Source organism: Elephas maximus, chromosome 3 (assembly GCF_024166365.1).
Source record: "Elephas maximus indicus isolate mEleMax1 chromosome 3, mEleMax1 primary haplotype, whole genome shotgun sequence".
Lineage (NCBI taxonomy): Eukaryota > Metazoa > Chordata > Mammalia > Proboscidea > Elephantidae > Elephas > Elephas maximus.
In genome coordinates, this window is record NC_064821.1 from 208,076,422 (window position 1) to 208,093,534 (window position 17,113).

The window sequence follows — 17,113 nt, forward strand, 5'->3', positions numbered from 1 at the left end:
ACCAAGCACTTTATCATTGTGCCACCAGGGCTCCTACACACCTGTTGCAATGTCTAAAGTTAAAAAGACTGACCATGCCAAATGGCGAGAATGTGGCACACCTAGAACAATCCTACACTGCTGGTAAGAGTGCAAAATGGTACAACCACTTTAGAAAACAGCTAGGCAGTTTCTTAAAAACTTAAGCATAAACCTACCTAAAACTACACCTATACCTATGTGATCCAGTCATTCTATTCCTAGGTATTTAACCAAGAGAAATGAAAACCTGTGTCCATGCAAAGATTGTGCACAAATGCCCATAACAGCTTTATTTGTAATAACCAAGAAACTAGAAGCAAATTTTGATGGACACATCGACAATGAATGAATAAACACATTGTGGTGTATTTACCATGTTTTTATGCAAACGATGTGCACCTTCTATGTTTGTTTGCCGAAAAGAAAAAAATTGGCATAGCTGCTCTTATGAAAATACCTTGTGGAGGGAGGATGCGGTTGGCAAACAAATGTAGAAAGTGCACTTTATTTGTGCAAAAATACATTGTATATATGGGGTAATGGCACACAGCAATACAAAGAAATGAACTATTGAGTCACACAATAACCTTGATGAATCTCAATATAATTATGCTGAGTGGCAGTAGCCAGACCAAAAAAGAGTACATAGTATATGATTACATTTATATAAAAATTCTAGAAAATGTAAACTAATTTCAAGAGTGACAGAAAGCATACCAGCAGTTCCCAAAAAATGGGGGCCTGGGAAGGGAGGAAGCAAAGAGAGGGCTGACAAAGGGGCATGAGAAAATTTGGAGAGGTAATGGATAAGTTCACAATCTTAATTATGGTGATGATTTCACAGATGTATACACATGTCAAGTCTTACTAAACTGTACATTTTAAATATGTACAGTGTATGTGTCAATTATACCTTAGTAAAGCTTTAAAAAAAAAAAGAACTATAAAAGGGGAGAAAAACTCTTCTGGGAGGCAGCATAGTAGTGTGGAGCAAACCTAGGTAGAGGAATTAAGGCCAACATTGAGGTCAAATCTGCTTTCCCACTTATTAGCCATGAGGACTTGCATATATTACTTAACCATTAAATGGGAATTCCAGTTTTATCCAGCATTAGAGATTAAAGAAGATGATATATATAAAAGAATATCAGGTATTTAATAAATGCTGATTCCCTTCCCTTTCCCCCCTAGAGAAAGATGCCTGACAACCACTCTCTTTCAATAACTCGTGATGTCAAGAAATTTTTATTTAACAAGAACCCCAAATACTCTAGTTAGAACCTCCTGTTTCTCGAATTCTGCCATCAGCAAATCCTGTATACTAGGCAAATGATCACTGCCTGTGGCTATCGGTTCCCAGTCCAAAGAGTTCTCCCGGTATTTGATAAGTGCCCGAAATTTTATCCTTCTCGTTTTATCTTCTTTAGCTAAAGGCTTGAGTCTTTTTTAAAAATTATATTATGCATTGAGTCAGCAAATATCTCACAAACTGACTCTTAGTCCTGTATCAACCACTGTCAAATATAACAACACTCTTTCCTGTGAAACCAAGATTTAAAAAAATAAAAATAAACACAGCCACCATCAAGTTGATTCAGACTCATGGCGACTCCACGTGTTTCAGAGCAGAACTCTGCTCCCTAGGGTTTTCAATGGCTGGGGTTTTTAAGTAGACCACCAGGACCTTCTTCTAAGGTGCCTCTGGTTAGCAGTCAAAAGTATTAATCACTTGCATCACCCAGGGACTCCGGAACCAGGATAGAGCCTTGCAAAACTTCACCCAGTGATACAGCCCAAAATAGTGGCTTAGTCGCGCCATTCCTCCGTAGCAAAGACCTGAGAAACCAAGTGAAACAGATACAGATGACAATCCTGGAACCCTAAGCATCAAATGAAAGGATAAAGAATTAGACTGGATACCATTGGAAGAAGAAACTGAATGACAACAGCAAAGGTGGAGTGATACAGAGTAGAGGTGCCCTGCCAGTCAGCATGGCACAGTGTGGCCATCTTGAGACAAAGCCAGCTTGCCTCCCAGGTGAGGAGCACAAGAAAGCAGCTTCACAGAACTCCCAATAGGAGACAGAGAAACTGTGTAAATGCACCCGGAGTGAAGCAAGGTGAGCAGGGCATGAGCCAAATCTAAGGAAGAAAGGTACAGGAAGGAGGGTGAGAGCTCCAGAGATCCTGGTGTCCACAGAACAGGGAGGAGCCAGAGAGAGGACTACTCACCAGCAACAGTCCCTGACTTTAAGGATGAGTGGCACACATGCACTAATATATTCGCAGAGTGTCAGCAGGAGATGCCCCACCCAACTGACCTCCAGGCAGTCCCCCACTCCTCACACTTGGTTTGGACTAGGTCCCTATTGTTGGTTGCAGCCAACAGGAAGTGCCCAGGCACCCAAGCCTGGTGACACATGGAGCATACTCCCCCTTCTCCCACCCTCCTGGTGATTAGTGACACTAACTCCCCTAACCCTGCCATCCTGCCCAACTGAGGACTGTGTATGAGTCCCCCCAGGCTATCCCCACCAACCCCATTCACCACCCCTCCTGCCACCCTGCCCACCTGGTAACAAGTGGTAAGCACTCCTGCACCCCTGGTCTCCTGTCACACCCTCATCTACCCAGTCAGTGGCAGAAAGCACTCCTACATGCCCAGTGGCCCACCACACCCTCACACCCACTGCCCTGTCCACTCTGAAAGTGGCAGAGAGCACTCCCACACACCCAGTCGCCCACCCCCGTGCCCACATTTGCTGCCCCGGCCACCCAGCGAGTGGTGGAGAGCACTCCTATGCCCCCAGTCACCTGTCGCACCCCCACCTACCATCCCACCCACCCAGTGAGTGGCAGAGAGTGTTCTCATGCCACTGGTTGTCTGCCACACACCCCTGGCCCACTGCCTTACCCACCACATCCCCCCACTGGCTGCCCCACCCACCTGGCAAGTAACAGTAAGCACTCCTGTGGTGCTGGTCACCGGCCACACCCCCTACCCACCACCTGCCAACCTGGCAAGTGGTAGTAAGTACTCCTATACTGCTGAGCATCCACCATACCACCAACCCACTACTCTGTCCATCTGGCAGCAGCAGAGCACTTACATGCCCCCAGTAACCTGTAACGCCCCCCGTCTGCCACCCTGCACATCCAGCAAATGCCATCATGTGATCTTGTGCCAATGAATGGACAACAGGTGGTGGCCTGTGCCTGTGAAGCTTGTCCTCAGCCACCCACACACCTGGTAAACAGTGACACACATTAGCCCTGCCCACCTCTGCCCCATCCACCCAGCAACAGTTGCTGAAAATTCCTGTGCCACCAGATGAGCAATCAGCTGAGCACACCTGCTCTGCCCACTCCGATATATCAAAACAAAACAAAAAATCAGGACAAAACAAACATACTATTAATCAATAAACACATAAATAAATTAAATAACACCTCAGTGCCTCAGAGACAGCAGACAATAACAAATCCTGTGAAAATCAGGGTAAGATGGCTCATAAAAGTGAGTAAGATAAAGGGAAAGAAAACCTTCCCTGGAAAGAAGCAATAATAGAATTACCTGAGAAGGAATTTAAAAGACTTATATTTAGTATCCTCAAACAGATCCAGGAAAATACAGACAAAAGCCTAGAAGAATTCAGGAAGGTAGTACAAGGACAAAATGACAGACTCAATAGATATTTAGAAACTATACAAAAAGAACTAGAAATTCAGAAGAGTAACAATAAAATACCAGAAATGGATAACTCAATGGAAGGACACAGAAGTAGAATCGAAGAACCATTCCCGAAGCCAACTCTCCAGACATAAAATGATACTGGTGAGGAGTATGTTTCTTAGCTCACATAGACACATGAGACTGTGTGGACAGCTCCTGTCTGGAGGCAAGGTGAGAAGACAGAGGGGGACAGGACCTGGTTGAACGGACACGGGAAATACAGGGTGGAGAGAAGGAGTGTGCTGTCACATTGTAGGGAGAACAGCTAGGGCCACATAACAATGTGTGTATAAGTTTTCGTGTGGGAAACTGACTTGAATTGTAAACTTTCACTTAAAGCACAATTTAAAAAAAAAGATGAAGTTTAGAACCCACCCTACACCATTAAAAAAAAAAAAAAGTAGAATAGAATCAATAGAAGAAAGAATCAGCAAATAAGAGGACGAATATCTCAATGCTAATTTGTTTGAGGAACAATCAGAAAAAAGAATGAAGAAATTAAGAGCTTTGTGGGACACAAGTCGACTACATCTGTAGAAAGAGATGATGGAAAAGCTCAATACTGTGGAACAGACCATCAATTGCTCATATGCAAGCTCAAGCTGAAACTGAAGAAAATTAGAACAAGTCCACGAGAGCCAAAGTGTGACCTTGAGTATATCCCACCTGAATTTAGAGACCATCTCAAGAATAGATTTGACATGTTGAACTCTAATGACCTAAAACCAGATGAATTGTTGAATCATATCGAGGACATCATAAATGAAGAAAGCAAGAAGTCACTGAAAAGAAAGAAAAGACCAAGATGAACATCAGAGGAGACTCTGAAACTTCCTCTTGAACGTCGAACAGCTAAAGCAAAAGAAAGAAATGATGAAGTAAAAGAACTGAACAGAAGATTTCAAAGGGCGGCTAGAAAAGAGAAAGTAAAGTATTACAATGACATGTACAAAGAGCTGGAGATAAAAAAAAAAAGGGAAGAACACACTGGGCATTTCTCAAGCTGAAAGAAGTGAAGAAAAAATTCAAGCCTCGAGTTGTGATATTGAAAGATTCTATGGGGAAAATATTAAACGACACAGGAAGCGTCAGAAGAAGATGGAAGGAATACACAGAGTATCATACCAAAAAAGAATTAGTCAATGTTCAAATGTTTCAAGAGGTAGCATAGGATCAGGAACCAATGGTAATGAAGGAAGAAGTCCAAGCTGCACTGAAGGCATTGGCAAAAAACCAAGCTCCAGGAATTGACGGAATATCAATTGAGATGTTTCAACAAACAGCTGCAGCACTGGAAGTGCTCACTCATCTATGCCAAGAAATTTGGAAGACAGTTACCTGGCAAACGGACTGGAAGAGGTCCATATTTGTGCCCATTCCCAAGGAAGGCGATCCAAATGAGTGCAGAAATTATCAACCTATATCATTAATATGACACGCAAGCAAAATTTTGCTGAAGATCATCCAAAAGCAGCTGCAGCAGTATAGCAACAGGAAACTTCCAGAAATTCAGGCCTGATTTAGAAGAGGACGTGGAACCAGGGATATCATTGCTGATGTCAGATGGATCCTTGCTGAAAGCAGAAAATACAAGAAGGATGTTTACATGTGTTTTATCGACTATGTACAGGCATTCGACTGTGTGGATCATGACAAATTATGGATAACATTGTGAAGAATAGGAATTCCAGAACACTTAATTGTACTCATGAGGAATGTGTACACAGATGAAGAGGCAGTTGTTAGAACAGAACAAGGGGATGCTGAGTGGTTTAAAGTCAGGAAAGGTGTGCATCACGGTTGTATCCTTTCACCATACTTATTCAATCTGTATGCTGAGCAGATAACCTGAGAGGCTATACTATAGAAGAAGAACTGGGCATCGGGATTGGAGGAAGACCTGCATTATGCAGATGACACAACCTTGCTTTCTGAAAGCAAAGAAGACTTGAAGCACTTGCTGATAAAGATCAAAGACCACAGCCTTCAGTATGGATTATACCTCAACATAAAGAAAACAAAAATCCTGATGACTGGACCAATAAGCAACATCATGATAAACGGAGAAAAGATTGAAGTTGTCAAGGATTTCATTTTACTTGGATCCACAATCAACACCCATGGAAGCAGCAGTCAAGAAATCAAAAGACGCATTGCATTGGACCAATGTGCTGCAAAGGACCTCTTTAAAGTGTTGAAGAGCAAAGATGTCACCCTGAAGACTAAGGTGCACCTTACCCAAGCCATGGTATTTTCAATCGCCTCATATGCATGTGAAAGCTGGACAATGAATAAGGAAGACCAAAGAAGAATTCACGCCTTTGAATTGTGGTGTTGGCAAAGAATATTGAATATGCATACCATACACTGCCAAAAGAACGAACAAATCTATCTTGGAAGAAGTACAACCAGAATGCTCCTTAGAAGCAAGAGTGGCAAGACTGCATCTTACATACTTTGGACATGTTGTCAGGAGGGATCAGTCCCTGGAGAAGGACATCATCCTTGGCAGAATACAGGGTCAGTGGAAAAGAGGAAGTCCCTCAACGAGATGGATTGACACAATGGCTGCAACAATGGGCTCGAGCATAACAACGATTGTAAGGATGGTGCAGGACCAGGCAGTGTTTCGTTCTGTTGTGCATAGGGTCGCTATGGGTCGGATCTGACTTGACAGCACCTAATAACAACAACAACATTGACAACCTGTGATACACAGATGACCCAACCTTGCTTGCTGAAAGCAAAGAGGACTTGAAGTACTTACTCGTGAAGATCGAACAGCACAGCCTTCAGTATGGACTACACCTCAACATAAAGAAAACAAAAACCCACACAATTGAACCAATAAGCAACATCATGATAAGTGGAGAAAAGGCTGAAGATATCAAGAATTTCATTTTACTTGAATCCACAATCAACACCCGTAGAAGGAGTAGTCGAGAAATCAAATGATGTATTGCATTGGGCAAATCTGCTTTGAAAGGCCTCTTGAAAGTGTTACAAAGCAAAGATGTCACTTTGAGGACTAAGGTGTGCCTGATCCAAGCCATGGTATTTTCAATTGCTTCATATTTATGTGAAAGCTGGACAATGAATAAGTAAGACCAAAGAACTGACGCCTTTGAGTTATGATGTTGGTGAAGAATATTGAATATACCATGGGCTGCCAGAAGAACAAACAAATAAATGTGTCTTAGAAGAAATACAGCCAGAATGCTCCTTATAAGTGAGGTGGCAAGACTTTGTCACACATACTTTGGACATGTTATCAGGACGGACCAGTCCCCAGAGAAGGACATCATGCTTGGTAAGGTGGAGAGTCTTCGAAAAAGAGGAGGACTCTCAATGAGATGGATTGACTCAGTGGCTGCAACAATGGGCTCAAACATATCAACAATTATTAATTGTATATAGGGTCTCCATGAGTCAAACCAACTCAACGGCCCCTAACAATGACAAGTAGTAAGGAAGAAGTAAAATTACCCCTATTTGCAGGTGATATGATCCTATACATAGAAAATCCCAGAGATTCCACAAGAAAGTTACCGGAACCAATAGAAGGATTCAGCAAAGTGACAGGATATAAGATTAACATACAAAAATCAGTTGAATTCCTCTACACTAACCAGGAGAGTTCTGAAAAGGAAATCAAGAAAACAATACCATTTACAATAGCCCCAGTAGGATAAAATACCTAGGAATAAATGTAACTGGGGATGTAAAAGACTTATACAAAGAAAACTGCAAAACGCTACTGCAAGAAACCTAAAGAGACCTATACGAATGGAAAAACATACCATGCTCATTTGTGAAAATGTCAACAGTACCAAAAGCAATCTATAAATATAATGCAATCCAATCCAAATCACAACATTCTTTAATGAAATGGAAAACCTAATCTCCAACTTTATATGGAAAGGAAAGAGGCCCCGAATAGCTAAAGGATTATTGAATAAGAAGAACAAAGTAGGAAGCCTCACACTTTCTGATCTCAGAATTTACTACCGTATTTTTACAAAAATAATGTATTCCTTCTGTGTTTGTTTGCTGGCTGCGCCCTCCCCCTGTGAGGCACCATCACGAGTGCTGCCATGCCAGTTCTCTTCCACATGTTGCTGTAAAAAAATCAGCACAGCTCGCTTATAAAAATATCTCATGGGGGAGGCACGGCTGGCAAACAAATGCAGAAGGGGCATATTATGTGCCTAAAAATAAGGTATATAGCCATGGCACTCAAAACAGTCTGGTACTGGTACAATGACAGACACATAGACCAATGGACAAAATTGAGAACCCCGAAGTGAATCCATCCAGCTATGGACAGCTGATCTTTGGCAAAGTGTCAAAATCCAACCAATGGGGAAGAGATAGTCTCTTTAGCAAATGGTGCTGGGAAAACTGGATATCCTTTTGCAGAAAAATGAAGCAGAATCCATACCTCACACCATACACAAAAACTAACTCAAAATGGATCTAAGGCCTAAATGTTAAACATAAAATTCTAAATTTCCTGGAAGATAACACAGGGACAAAGCTAGGGGTCCTAACTGACTGCATATATACACTGTCAAACATAACTAAAAATGCACAAACAACAGAAGATAAACTAGACAACTGTGACCTCCTAAAAATTAAATTCTTGTGCTCATCAAAAGACCTTACCAAAAGATAAAAAGAGAACCTACAGACTGGGAAAAAAAATTGACAATGACATATTTGACAAAAGTCTAATCTCTAAAATATATTGAAAATTCCAACATCTCAACAACAAAAAGACAATCTGTCTTAGTCATCTAGTGCTGCTATAACAGAAATATTACCACAAATGGATGGTGTTAGGAGCCTTGGTGGCACAGTGTTTAAGCATTTAACTGCTAACTGGAAGGTCGTGGTTCAAACCCACCAGCCTCTTAACGGAAAAAGATGTGACAGTCTGCTTCCATAAAGATTACAGCCTAGGAAACCCTATGGGGGCAGTTCTACTCTGTCCTGTAGGGTCGCTATGAGTTGTAATTGATTTGACAGCAGTAGGTTTCGTTTGGTTGGGTGACTTTAATTCAAGGTGCTTGCTCTAGGGGAAAGTTTCTCTCTGTGTTGGCTCTGGAGGAAGGTCCTTGACTCTTTAGCTTGTGGTTCCTGGTTCCTTGGAGATCTCCATGTGTCTTGGCATCTATCTTACCCTATCTCTACTTTCTTAATCTGCTCCTTTTATATTTTGTAAGAGATTGACTCAAGACACACCCGACACTTATCCTGTCTCATTAACATAACGAAGACAATTCATTCCCAAATAGAATTATAACCACAGGCATAGAGGTTAGGATTTTAGGGGGGCACAATTCAATCGATAACACAATCCAATCAAAAAATGAGCAAAGGACATGTACAGACACTTCACCAGAGAAGACATTCAGGTGGCTAACAAATACATGAAGAGGTGTTCATGATCATTAGCCATTAGAGCAAATTAAACCTACAATGAGATGACATCTCACCCCAGTATTACTGGTACTAATTTAAAAAAAAAAGAAAATAACAAATGTTGGCAAGGTTGTGGGGAGATTGGAACTCTTGTACACTGCTGGTGGGATTGTAAAATGGTACAACCACTACGGAAAATGGTATGGTGCTTCCTCAAAAAGCTGGAAATAGAAATACCATCTTATCCAACAATCCCACTTCTAGGTACATATCCTAGAGAAAAAAGAACAGTGACACGAATAGACATACGCACACCCATGTTCACTGCAGCATTATTCACAATAGCAAAAAGACCTAAGTGCCTGCCAATGGATGAATGGATAAAAAAGTGTGGTACATACACACAATGGAATACTACTCAAGGATAAAGAATAATGATGAGTCAGCAAAACATCTTATAACATGGATGAATCTGGAGGACATTATGCGGACTGATACGAGTCAATGCAAATAGATAAATATTGTAAGATGCCACTTTTATAAAAAGTCAAGAACAGTTTTACACACAGAAAGCAGCATTCCTTAATGGTTACTGGGGATGGGAGGGGGAGGGAGAGAGAATCACTTACTAGACAGTAAACCAAAACCCACTGCTGTCAAGTCGATTCCAACTCATAGCAACCCTATAGGACAGTGGTACTGCCCCATAGGGTTTCTAAGGAGTGTCTGGGGGATTTGAACTGCCGACCTAACTCTTAACCACTACACCACCAGGGTTTCCTACTAGATAGTAAAAAAAAAAAAAATAGATAGTAGACATGTGCTAATTCTGGTGAGGGGAAAAGCAATACACAATATGGGGGAAGTCAGCACAATGTGACACTGAGAGGTACGCAAGAATAAAGGACAACTACAGTAAATGCTATAACATATACAATTCAGCAATGGCAGTAATAATAACCAAAAATTTGTGGTGGTTACGTAGGTAGATATGTATACTATACAGGTGTGGGAGGGTGTTCGGGCGAACGTGCGCATGCACGTATAGGTGTAGTTGTGGACATTTGTGTATACATATTTGTATACGCTGCGTATGTACTCATGTATAATAGAGCACATGGGGGACACAGTTATGGAAACTTCTTAGATACAGCCAAACACCTCATGGGACTGTGCTGCTGGGCTTGAAGGCTAAGGACAATAGTCTCGGGGGACGTCCAGGTCAATTGGCAAAACATAGTTCGTAACGTTCTATATCTTAGTTTGGTGAGTAGTATCCAGGGTCATAAAAGCTTGCAAGTGGCCATCTAAGATACATCTATTGGTCTCTTCCCATCTGGAACAAAGGAGACTGAAAGAAACCAAGGACTCAAAGAAGCAATTAGCCCACAGGACTAATGGCTCACATGAACCACAGCCTCCCCTAGCCTGAGACCAGAAGAATTAGGTGTTGCCTGGCCACCACTACTGACCTCTCTGACCAGGAACACAATGGAAGGTCCCTGTTAGAATATGAGAAAAATGTAGAACAAAACTAAAATTCATAAAAAAGACCAGACTTACTGGAGGGACAGAGACTGGAAAAACCACTGAGACTATCGCCCTAAGACACCCAAAACCTGGAAGTGAAGCCACTCCTGGAGGTCGCCTTTTAGCCTAATAATAGATTGGCCAATAAAACAAACAATAACACCCCTGAGGAATGTGCTCCTTAGAGCAATAAACTATACCGACCAAACGGGCATCATTTACCCAAAAACAAAGATGAGAAGGCAAGGAGGGGCAGGGAAACTGGGGGGATGGAAATGGGAAAGGCAGGGTGGAAATGGGGAGAGTGCTAACGCATTGCAGGGATAGCCATCAAAGTCATGCAACCATTTGTGTAGGAATTGTTGAATGGGAAATTAATTTGCTGTGTAAACCTTCACCTAAAACAATAAAATGTTCAAAAAACAAAAAAACTTCGCCCAGCATTCCAAAGAGCCACTACCAATCAGTGCGAGTTAGCTCAGGGGCCGAGCCTGCAGACTATCCAGCGGCGGTCTTCACATTTGAAACTTTCTCTGTAAATCTCATCCTAGTGTGACTTAAGAGCCTGAGAAAGGGGAGCAGACAGCAGAGGGTGGAGGTTGACAACTACGTCAAGTCCACATTTTTGCCTGAGTCAAACCCTGGCCTTAAATTCAAACCTAGTCACTGAGTCACTTTCTCTGGATGAAAACCTGTGGTTGAGGATTCATCCATCTTTCAGCTAGTTTTCCAGCAAATTTCCCAGATGATAAATGAGTTGACGCTAAAATTTAAAAACTCCTGTCCAGTGGTGGCACCAAGGGGCAGCTTGGTGAGGTCTTCTTTATTACTAAAAATCTCAGTGAGATGCCCCGCATCACCCAAATCAACACAGTCTAAGAAATCAGCACGCTTGCCTTGCCAACCAACCTCAAGACGGACCTTCCCATCCATCACAAGGAGACTGCACCCCCCAAACCCTGCCATATGGGACTTACAACTGCCTCTGTCTTTCTTAGCTAACACCCAATTCTTTCTTCCCCGCTGAGTAGAGGAGCAGGCTCCTTTATCCTTCTCTTGTTCCTGATTTGAAGAATGTCAGTTTCCATTTCTGTCTTTACAAATGAAAACCTATTTCCTACTTTGGCTTTTAGGATCTGAATTTCCCAAGCCATTGCAATTTCACAGACTCCTCCTTGGTGATGTGGCCAGGCTTTCTTTCGCACTGCCATTTCCCCTCAGGCTCAGGGCAACTCCTTACTGTGTGCGCCACCCCCCCCCCGCCCCCGCCCTTGACTCACCTATTGTGAGTGTCTGCGTGCTTGGACGGTGGGGCAGGACAGGGCAAGCATGATGGGTAATGTCTGTGTGTCCTTCCTGTGTTTCTTGGGAAATGGCTCCACCTATCTATCCTTTCTCTTTCATATTTCTTTTTCTGTGAAAAATTTTCCACCTCAGCTCTTTCACTAAGCCTGCTGGAAGCAGCTTGCTGAAAAATTGATTTTCTTCAGTTTACTGACTTTGCTTCTTCTGTGGAGCCTGGACTTTGCCTGTGTGTGATCACTTTCCCTGAAGTGACTGTGAACACTTACAAAGAGTGCAGATAACTTTTTTTTCTTTGAAGGGGCCAAATCAAGAATGACACCCGCTTCTGGACCTCTGCTTCCATCTCATTCTGAGGGACTCCTTGACACAAAGTGAGCAGCTGTAGGGAGGCTTTAGGGGTTAAAGGACCCCAGTTCCACTCCATTCTGTGCCTTGCCAGCCTGACCATCTGCTGAAAGCAGTGGCTTTCAAACTTTGCCCACTGTCACCCGCAGAAGGACGTATTATTTACATCTGAACTCAGAACATATATATACATGTATATATGTATAAATTTTTATAAAGTTCCACAAAACTGCACTTATCTTTACAATGGGGAGTGCTGTTCTACCTCTTTCTTTCTTTTTCCAAACAGGCACCACCCATTAAATTGATTTTATGATACACGAATGGGTCACAGTTTGCAATTTTAAAAAAGCAGCTTTAAAGGAAGCTATATATTTTTTTTTTATACCAGCCTCCTGCTTTCGGTTTGGGAGTCTATCAAGCTCCCTTTATTGTTTCTCTTTCAATTCACCCTCAAGGCTTTTTAGCCACAGCTTCCTGAGCCTATGATGAGGTGTGTATCGATCCAAGGGCCTCTTTCTCCCTGCCTGTTTTTCTTGAGCAGGCAGCCCGGCTTCTATCTAATCAGGGTGTGAATGTCCCCGCACACCATCTCAGGTATACTAGTTGGGGCATAGATGTGGTCATAAATCAAAACCTCCAGCTCGCTTTCTCCCTGGCCCTGTGAATGTAAACAAGGCCTCCTTCCTCCTTTCTTTTGCTGCAATCCTGCTTCTCTGTGGAAAAGGAGGGCTCGACTCCTCAGCCCTGAAATGCTGTTCTCAGTCAGGCCCTTTGAGTTCTGATCCCCACACCCTTCTTTAATAGCCTTAATAAACCATGTCTTTGACAAAACTGTTATTACTGTTAGCTTTACATCTCTACTAATAGCAGGTGACTCATAAAAATCACTGGTAATCATATCCTACATTCGCAATTGGGTTATGTTGACCGTAGTTCACTGCTGCTTGCACTTGATCTATCCTCAGCAGCCAAGGACAGAAACATTGTGGGGGGGGTGGGGGGGGCGGGGGGCCTTTCCTTAAGCCCCTTCTTTTCTCAATCATAAATCCACCAACTTCTCAAAAGTGTACTGAGCAGGGTCTTCACGAGTGAGTTCTCAGATTCACTGTCTAATTAGCTGAAGTTCAGTCTTTACCACTCACAGGAAGGAAGGCTGTTTCTCAGTACTTTCTGTTTTAAAATTTTAATTCTGAATTCTCCCATAGCGAGCCCACAGCCTCAGAGCTGAGGTATACTTAGGGCATATAGTGTCCAGCACCTGTTTCATGAAACCAAATCCGCACAATCTGGAGTCAACGCTATTACGCTGTTAAGGGAAATGGCCTGATGAAGGGCCCCAGCTAGGCTTTCCTGGGCCAGGATCCTGGCAACACCGCCTGCTGAGTTCTCCGGGGTGGGGGGGGGGGCATCTGTACACCTGACAGGTGAGGGCTCAGTGTGTATCAGTTGCTTGGAATACTGATTACGGATGTGAGAAAGCCTCCTTGGAATGCGGAAGCCTGAAGGCCCTCAGAGGAACAAAGAAAACTGACCTTGTGTAAAAAATGAGAGGCTGTGTGGGGAGGAAGCCCTTCTAGTCACCACAGTAAACAAGAATTCTCAGCTAGTTACCCTCTCGTGGCTTGACTTGGATGTTTGCCCCCGAACCCCATTTTATATAATATGGACTCTTAATAAATGAAATTGTCAATATTTTATTAATAATACCATAACATAATGTTAATTACAAATACAGTAATATCTTATAATACAATATGATCATTAATCATGTTACATAATATTAATTATAGGAAATATAATAAAATCTTTAATAAATATTGTTGAAATGGAAATGTAATTCAAATTTATATAAAATTTGAGGCTCTCACTCTCACTTTCTGAATGGCTGATTTTGCAAACAAGACTGCTCAGAATGTTCACAGAGTCTGAAGTGCTGGACTTTGGGGGAGAGGCAGGGCTTGCTGTCCCATGTTGGTATTCATTTCTTATTACTCCCCAACCCAACAAATTTGGGTCAGTCAGATATTTATTAGGTTCTGTATTACTCTTAGGAAGATTATCCTAGCATCTGCTCAGAGCTTACATCTTAGCCCTTGGAATAGTACTATAGCTACTTAACAAATCACCCCAAAACATAACGAATTAAGACAACCATTTTATTTGCTTCCCTCTTTGGGGGGTCAAGAATTTAGACAGGACCCAACTGGGCAGCTTGTCATTGTTTCATGTGGTGTCAGCTGGGCTAGATTATTTACCTCTAAGAGGGCTGGTCCACAGGCTGATGGCTGGCAAGTTGGTGCTGACTGTTGGCTGGGAGCTCAGCAAAGACTGTTGTCTAATGGCCTTTCAGCTTGGTGGCGTTTGGGTAATTGGACTTCTATGTCAACTCAGGGCTCCCAGAGAGAGCACCAAGGGCCAGGAAGGGGAAGTTACCTTTAAAGCCTGGGCTCAAAAACTGGTACAGAGTCGCCCACTGTACCCTATTGGTCAAATAGTCACAGAGACAACCCAGAATCAAGGAGAGGGGACATAAACCCCACCTTTCTATACAAGGAGTGTCACAGATCTATGACCTTCTTCAATCCACCATAAGAAAAAATTTCTGGCCGCCAAAGTAAGCCTCAGAAATTATATACATCTTGGCCTCAGAAGAGCAAAGGGTTGGCATGAACAGAACACAGCCAGGGCCCTGGTTTTGCTCCTGGGCTTGCTACTGGTATCCCAGTAAAATGATGAGCACAGAAGAGGTACTTGATAACTACTTGCTGCTGATTGTTGTAATTGCCACAGTCCCTTATATATGGTGCTATTGAGGACAAATTCAGCGAGTCTGAGAATATCTATTAAGCATTTATACTGTGCTGGACATTGTGCTATGTAACATGGTTAGCAAAATAAATCTAGCCATGGTCTCTGCCCTCATAGAGTGATGGTCTAGTATATGAGACAGATATTTATCAAATGATCTCGTAAATAAATGTACAATTTCATGTGATAGAAGCATCAGAAGGGAGAGGTGTGTGGTGTAACGACAGGTGGAGGTCAGGGAAGATTTCCCTGAAGAAGTGATGATTGAGCTAAGATCTGAAGGATGGGTGAAGAGGGGGAGGTATGAGCACGCAGGCACTGGAAATGGGCTTCTGAAAGGTCCCTGGACAAAAGAAAACTTGGTGAGGATGAACAACCAAAAGAAGATCACAGTAAGAGAAAGGAATGAACCAGAGAGAGCCCAGCTGTAAGCTGAGAATGGACAGGAGGAAGAGGCCAGAGACTGTAGGACCTTGGAGAACATCAAGTTTGATCTCCAAGGTGGACACCTTGTCTAGGGCTAGCATATCCCATCCATTCATCCAGCCATCTATCTGTTCATTCATCTACCCGCCTGTCTGCCACCATTCACTCATGCAGTCATTAATTCTTGCCTAATCACCTTCCATGTGCTGGAGATACAGGGGTGAACAAGATCAACCTAGTCTGCCTCTTTACAGACCTCATTCCTACCCCCAACCAGGTGTTTTTATCTTTATTACCTCCACCAAGCAATGAGGTCTCTCATGATCTCCCTAGTTCTATCCTAGGATAATATCCCACAAAGCTCACTCTTAATCTACTTCCACTCCTTAGTCATTTGAAAATGCATATTCTGGTTATAAGGAGTACTTCGTGTCAGAGTAAGGATGATCCAACACAACTGCTACTGAAAAACCCTCAGGAGCTACCAATGATGGTGCCATCTCTGACACTGCCCGGGCAGGTCTGGCCATGTCCTGAGCAGAGTTACAGGCTACTCCTTCCTCTTGGCAAGGGCATTTTCATCTCTGTAGCTTTGTCGGCTCTGAGAACATCATTTTCCCAAGAGCAGCCTCTGATGGTGTGGATGTCTAGTACAATAGAATTGTTCAGTTAGTCAATTCAGTTTAATTCAACTCATCTCAACTCAAGTTATCTCTATTCAGTTCAGTTGGACTCAGCTTAATTTAACTCAATCTATGCATCCATGCACCCATGCATCCATCCATGCATCATCCATGCATCCATCCATCCGTGCATCCATCCATCCATCCATCATGCATACATCATGCATCCATCCATGCATCCATCCATTCATCCATCCATGCGTCCATCCGTCCTTCTGTCCATCCATCCATCCGTCCATCCATCCATCCATCCTTGCTTTTAACAAGTATTTTGTGAGCAGTTCTTTGTGTCCAATTCTATGTTCATCCTGGGGGTCCAGCTAGAGTTGCTTCCACCACCTGACTTACCTCTCCATTCCAATGCAAATGATAGCATGTGTTGTGGTACACAGAAGACTGGCTTTAGAGTGGGACTGTCCTCTATGTTTACAACTTAGCTCTGACACTACCTTGAGCAATTTTCTTAACCTCTCTGAGCCACAATTTCTTCAGCTGTATAGCAGGAATGCTGATGCTTATTTTGTGGGGTTTGTCAGAATTAAGCTAATAGAAGGCACTAAAAAATGGTATCCATTAAATCCCTCCACTTTTTTTTTAGCCTATCTGAACCTAAAGGAAAGAGCAAGTGAAAAAAGCTCAAAGCTTACTCTAAAACCAGGAAAACAGGAGAATTCACTCAGAAGGAGAGTATTCACCATTGCAGTATGGTCCTAACCCTTGGGATGCTGTCTCTGTGCTAGGATTCTCCATGTTCCCCAAAGATCTCTTTGGAAATTCTTGCTGAAATCATTCTGAGAAATCACCCTTGACAATTACTCAAGTTACCTTATTCCTT

At 42.7% G+C, this 17,113-nt stretch overlaps 1 protein-coding gene across 1 annotated transcript in view; it reads left to right on the plus strand.

Moving 5' to 3' along the window:
• STYXL2 (serine/threonine/tyrosine interacting like 2) overlaps positions 1-17,113 on the plus strand; it is a 41,955-nt gene that overhangs the window by 5,298 nt on the left and 19,544 nt on the right. The gene's annotated exons all lie outside the window — the stretch shown is intronic.